Consider the following 6,937-nt stretch of genomic DNA (forward strand, 5'->3'; position numbering starts at 1 on the left):
TTATTATTTATATATTCACCACAATGTGAAAAAGTCCTCCAATCTGTCTACTGCATGACTAGATCCTGGTGCTCAAAGAATGTTGTCAGGAATTTGACGCCCCTCTTTTGCCTCAGCCTCAGGGCTGCATTCTTAGGCAACTTTTTCCCTGCGTTGGGGATAAGGTCCTCAGCAGCTCCAGGTGCACACCTTCCTGGCTGGTTGATTCTAGTAGAAAGATAACATTTCTTTTCAGTGGATGAGGCCAAAATCCTGGGAAAGGCTTTCCTTGGTTCAGCTCAGTTCCTGTACTCATAGTAGGAGTTTATCCCACTAGAACTACAGGGTCTGAGAATGCACGCAGTTTGGATATTGAAATGGAAAATGGAAATTGTAACAAGAATAAAGAATGCTGGGAGACAAAACCCCCAGATGTCATCTCCACCAGCTGCCTTGTTGCCTCTGTTCACACATTTCTCTTTTTGGAATTTTGTTTTCTTCCCTAGGCTTAATGTTTTCCCTTTTTCAAGATACATCTCCCCCAGAAAGCATCCTGTGGTCCTCAAGCCCACGCAGACCTCCGCTTTCTTTCAATCTTTCATGTGTCACATGATCTCTGTGTTGTATTTATTTTATAATGAAAAGAATTTTGTTATTTTCATCTGATTTCCCCCCAATAGATCAGAGAATACAGTGATGAAATCCTGTTACTCATCATATTAAGGATGTCACAGAAGAAATGATATCAGAGCCAAACCTTACATGTGAATAGAAGTTAGGCAGGAGAGGAACAAGCTGTGGAAATTGCACATGGGAAGACTCAGGGGTGGGAAAGAGTTGGTACACAAGGAAGGAACAGGAGTTCAATCGTCAGGCACCAAAGAAGAGTCAGTGTGCAAGCTGAGTTTGCAACGACTATGAAGAGCTATGGTGAGGAGATGGGCTTTGGTTCTGTGTAAAATGAGAATTTGTGGGAATATGTTATGCAAGGCATCAGTGGCACCTGTTTGACATTCTTGAAAATTTTGGGGTGTTTTGTTTGCTTTTTGTTACTGAGTAGAAAATGCAGAGGGGCTATATTGGAACATGTGAGATGAGAGATGGTGTCGGGTGGGCCCCACAGAGTAGGCTTTGGAAGCAGAATGGATGATAGTGATGGATATATTTGTAACTTGTATGCTGAGTAAATAATCTGAGAAGTTGGACTCTATGAAGAAGAAAGTGACATCAGGATTGAAGGAAGAGTCCTTGACAAACCGTGGTATGAATGTAACAACTTTCCTGGTGAAAATGAAGAGGACCTGAAGCACTTAGTGATGAAAACCACAAGCCTTCCGTATATGGCTTTACACCTTAGCATATGAGTAAAAAAAACCAACCTTCACATTTGAACCAATAAGTACCATAATTACAATATGTTAATTATAAATATGGATAAATATGGTGAAAGGATACAGCCCTGATGCATGGTTAAAATCTGAAAGGGTGTGTCCAGATTCTGCATGAACACAAATGAGTGTCATGGAATTCCCACTCTTGGCAAGGCTTTCCTTTTGTTACAATTCACACAGACAAATGCTTTTTTAAAAAAAAATTTATTAGTTTTAATGAACATTTACAGAGATTTTGGGTTCTCATTCATTCATTGTTGCACTGTTTTCTCTACCCTCCTCCCCAGTTCATTCTTCTCCCCCCACCCCCGAATATCTATTTTAATAGACAAATGCTTTTGTATAGTCAATTTAAAAACAGCTTTCTGCTACTCTTACTTTCAGCCAAGATCCAACTGACATCAATGATGACATCTCTTATACAATGTCCAATTCTAGATCCTGAATGTGGCTTGAATTTCTAACAATTTCTTGTGGATATACAGCAGTAACTGAATTATTCTCAGCAAAAATTTTGCTTGCCTGTGAAGTTAACAATATTGTTCAAACAAAGGAATTGTAAACTACTACACAGCATAGGTGAGTCTTGAAGACATTATGCTGAGTGAAATAATTTAGCCACAAAGTGACTAATAATAGATAAGATCGTTACTATGAAAATAGGAGGGTATATGGGGGTGGTTGTGAAGAGGATGGGGAGAGTAGAAATAAAATGTACAGACAATGAACACTGTAAAGGATCAGGATGGAGGAGGATCAATCTGCCTATTGCAAGTAGCAAATAGGAACAAAATATTTACAGTTGTTCAAAATGGGGAATGGGGGAACCCACCAGGGCAACAGAGTTTACTGGCAGATGTAGAGGAAGTGCAATTGAAACTTGATGAAATGGACTGATAAAAGGAGTTGATGATTAATAAACAAGTATATAAAACAGTGTATCCAACCACAAACAAATGGATTGAGAAATCACGGTACATTCACACAATGGAATACTACGCAGCACACAGGAGCAAAGATTTTATAGATTATTACCTAACTTGGTAGGGACTGGAGAGTATCATGCTGAATGAACTAACTCAGTCCTGCAAGGACAAATATTGTATAAAATCATTATTGTAGAATGAGTATAAGGATCCAAGGGGAAACAGGAGAGAAGCAGAGGGATGAGGATATGTGGGGGGGGGAGATTAATCATGGAGTTGCACAATTTGATGGGTGGAGGGAAATTGGAAGAATCTGTTCTGGAAAAAATGTATTCAAATTTTGTAAATAAACAAGTATAATAATTAAAAAAATAAAAACCCCACAATGCACATGTATGAACAACAATGTAAATGAATGATTATATGAAAATACATTAAAAATGTGTGGGGAAAAACACACAATGTATATTAATGATTGTATAAAATAATGACACACATGAATGGAATATCAAGTTATTTTAAAAATAATGTCCACTAAATTCCAAATTCTGTTAAATCATCCATTTCTTTATAATTGGTACAGATATACATCTCTTCCAGTTCATTGGCCAAGTAGCTGATTCCAAAGTTCTTGGCACAGATGAATAAGCCCTTCAAGTGCTACATCAATTTGTTAAAACCTTCCATTGGCATCATATCAATTCCCGGATCCTTGTTTGTTGCCATTGTATTCAGTGTATCTTAGGTTTATTCCTTCAATGAGAGGAGAATTTTGGCCCAGTGACTCTGTGTATTCTAAGTTCCTTTAATATAATATTTTCTACATCATGCAACATGGGCCTGATGTTGTTAGGTCTGTCGAGTCGACTATGACTCATAGCAGCCCTATGAACAATAGATCTGAACCCTGTCTTATCCTATGTCATCCTCACACTTCCTGACACACACAAGCCCATTGCAGCATTCACTGTGTCAATCCACCTTGTTGAGAGTCTTCCTCTCTCTTGCCATCCTTCTACCTTTCCAAGCATGATGTTCCTTTCCAAGGTATAGCCTCTGTTAGCAACATTCCCAAAGTATGTGAGACAAAGCATTATCATCTTTGCCTCCAGGCAGCACTCTGTCTGCACCCTTTCCAAGATATATTTGTTTGTTCTTTACTAAGTCCATGAGATATTCAGTACTCTTCTCCAACACTACAGTTTAAAGGCATCAATTCTGTCATCCTTACTCCTTGTCCAGCTCTCAAATGCACAGCAAGTGCCCAGAAAGACCATGGCCTGAATCAGACACACCTTTGTCCTCAAACTGACATTGTTCCTCCTCAATAATTTGGAGAGATCCTTGACTTCAGACTTTCCCTGTACAAAACATTTTCTGATGTCCTGACTGCTGATACTTAAGGTGTACCAGATCGGACTGTGGATCCAAGGAAGATGAAGTTATGGACAATTTCCATTTATTCCTCCATCTATCATAATGTTAGCTTTTGGTCCATTGTCAAGAATTTTTTGTTTCCTTGACATTGAGATCCAATCCATCTTTTTTTTTTTTTCTTCTTTTTTTTTCTTGTTTTTTTTTCTTTTTTTTTTCCAATCCATCTTGAAGGCTGTATTCTTTGATCTTCTACAGCAAGTGCTTCAAGGCCTCTTCAGTTTCCACTAGTAAGGTTGTGTCATCTGCATAACACAGGTTATTGATGAGTCTTGCTCTGACCTTGATGCCACATTCCTCTTCATAGAGTCCAGCTTCTTGAATAATTTTTCAGGCATACAGATTGAGTCGATATGGAGAGAGACTACAACCCTGACATACTCCTTTCTTAATTTTAAACCATGTAGTGTTCATTTGTTCTGTTTGCACAGTAAGTACCTCTTGGTCTAGGGAGAGGTTTTGCATGAGCATAACTTAGTGTTCTGGGATTCTCGTTCTTCTCAATGTTAGTCACTGTTGTGATTCACACAGTAAAATGTCTTTGCATAGCCAATAAAGCATAAATAAACATTCTCCTGGTATTCTTTATTTTCAGCCAACAATGATCCATCTGACACCAGCAATGGTAACCCTGGTGCCATAGCCTCTTTCAAATCGTACTGGAACTTCTGGCAGTTCAATTCCCTATCTATCTTAAGCAGTATTTTGCTTACACATAATTTTAATGATATTGTTCAATAGTTTCCACCTTCTATTGGATCTCTCTTTTCTTGGGAATGGAAACAAATATGGATCTCTTCCAGTCAGTTGGCTAGACAGTTCCAGCGAGGAAGTGCAAAATGCAAAGTCAAATGACTGAAAAATGTTGAACAAAGAGCATTATTAATATATAAAATATTTATATTACTGGGATAGTAACAGATGATATTCTCTGTGTCTGTAAAACTTCGGAACCTCATCACTTTAGCAGATAGCTGATATGTGAAATCTAGTCCATGTTGGCTTCCAAAACCCAGAAAATATTTTCGCTGACTTAGTCTTTGATACCTCATCAAGATTTTCTACAAGATCTCTAACATTATCATCATCCTCCTCGTTGAATTGTCTGGTTTTACTCTCCAACAGTAGCTCTGGGAATTGTTCAACTAACTTCCTAAGACTTGTTAAATTGTTAACACTGGGTTGACATAATATTCCAGGAAGCGTTTCTGTAATTCGTTTGGCTTCTGTAAGATCAGTAATTGCAAAGGTGTTAACAGAGAGGGAAGCTTGGACCTTGGGATTGTTGAAATGAGTAACTTTATCTTTAATCTTTAGTCCCATTATCTTTCATCGTGTTCACCTTTTCAATACCAGCAATATTATTCACAGTTTTTTTAGGAGCACTCTGAAGCTTTTTGTCATTGGCTGTAGCTGTTCTAGATACTATCTTCTTTCTCTCTTTTTCTTCCCCTTGCCCCTTTCTGGTTCTGAGCCTGATGCAGTTGGTATATCTGAAACAGGGAGGATCCTCCAACAGAACCATGTGCAAGAGCAAGATGGCTGTGTCAGTGGAGAACGCATGTAGTCTTTTGAAATCTTCCACTTATCTCTCTTTCACTTCATCGTCTCTGCCATGAGCTTTAGTTCATGCAGTATTTCACAAAATCTCTTCTGACGTCTATTCTGGTGTGACCTTTGTCTCCTGCCTTTTTCATGACCTGTTGCTTTCTTCATCGATGATGACCTTGATGTCACCCCACACCTCATCTAGTTTTCAGTCATTAGTGTTCAGTGTGTCAAATCTACTCCAGAGACGGTATCTATATTCAGATAAGATATAATCGAAGTCATGCTTTTGCTCTTGTGGACTTGTTCTAATTTTCTTCAAGGTCAATTCAAACTTGCATAAGAAAAATAAATAGTCTGTTCTGCAGTTGACCTCTGCCTGTGGTTACGGAGTTTCTCCACGGTCTCATTCCACAGATCTAGTTGGTTTGATTCCACCCATATCTATAATCACTGTTTATGTTATTCAAAAGAGATATTTGTAATGAATAAATCATTCACTTTGCAAAATTCTATCAAACCATTGCTGGCATCTTTTAAACCACAGGGGCCGTATTTTCCAACTACTGATCCTTTTTTGTTTCCAATGTCCTCATTCCAGTCACCAGTAATTACCAATTTACCTTGATTGCATGTTTGACTAGTTTCAGACTACAGAAGTTGATAAAAGAAAAATTCTTCAATTTCTTCACTTTTGGTGTTAAAGATTGATGCATGTATTTGAGCAACTGTTCCGTTTTGTAGCTGTGTGGCTATTGGCAACAACAATGTTGTACTTCAGAGTGGTTGTTGTTCTGTGCCATAAAACTGAAATCAAGTCATAACTGACCCTCTTGCTGCTTTTCAGGGTATATGAACTACATGGGAGGAGGCGGCCCATTTTTCTCTTGCTGAGCAGATAGTGGATTCGAACCTAATGCCCTCTAGTTAGTACAGAGGTCTGTGTACTTCAGAATAGATCTTGATAGATTCTTTTTGATCATGAATGTGATGTCATTCTTTCTCAGCCACTCCCAGAATAGTAGACCATATGTTTATTTGATACAAAATGGCCAATCACAGTCCATTTCAACTGGCTCATGTCTAAGATCTTGATTTTCATATGTTCCACTTCATTTTTTAATGACTTAAAAATTTCCTCAATTTGTAGTCTATGTGTTTCATGTCTCAGTTATTAATAGTGGCTGCTGTCTTCAGAAATTTTCCTTCCTAGCACATCAGCAAATAATAGTCCCCAAAGCTTTACCATTCATTCACATCATTAAGGTCTCTCTAGAAGCTCTGTTCTCGGCATATTTTGAGTGTCTTCCAACCTGAAGGATTCATCGTGTGATGCTGTATCAGACAACATTCCACTCCTGTTCGTAAGGGGTTTCTTACTGGCCAAAAATTCCCTCCCCCCCTTTTTAGACTTCATGGTCATACGTTTATTTCTAGTCTGTCTTTTTTTTTTTTTGTGAGAAAAATTTCTATTTAGAATTAGCCAGCAGGACTCAGTTTAGATGATCCCAATTTTGTTGGCAACATCCAAAGCATCATAGTCAGGAGCAAGTTGAACATAGGCCTTCTTCTCTCCATCAGGCCTAATTGAAGTGTTGACCTTAGCCACATCATTGTCATAGAGCTTCTTTACAGCTTGTTTAATTTGGTGCTTGTTGG

The sequence above is a fragment of the Elephantulus edwardii genome, unplaced genomic scaffold (genome assembly GCF_000299155.1).
Source record: "Elephantulus edwardii isolate Elephantulus edwardi_28Jun2011 unplaced genomic scaffold, EleEdw1.0 scaffold00306, whole genome shotgun sequence".
NCBI classification, from domain to species: Eukaryota; Metazoa; Chordata; class Mammalia; order Macroscelidea; family Macroscelididae; genus Elephantulus; species Elephantulus edwardii.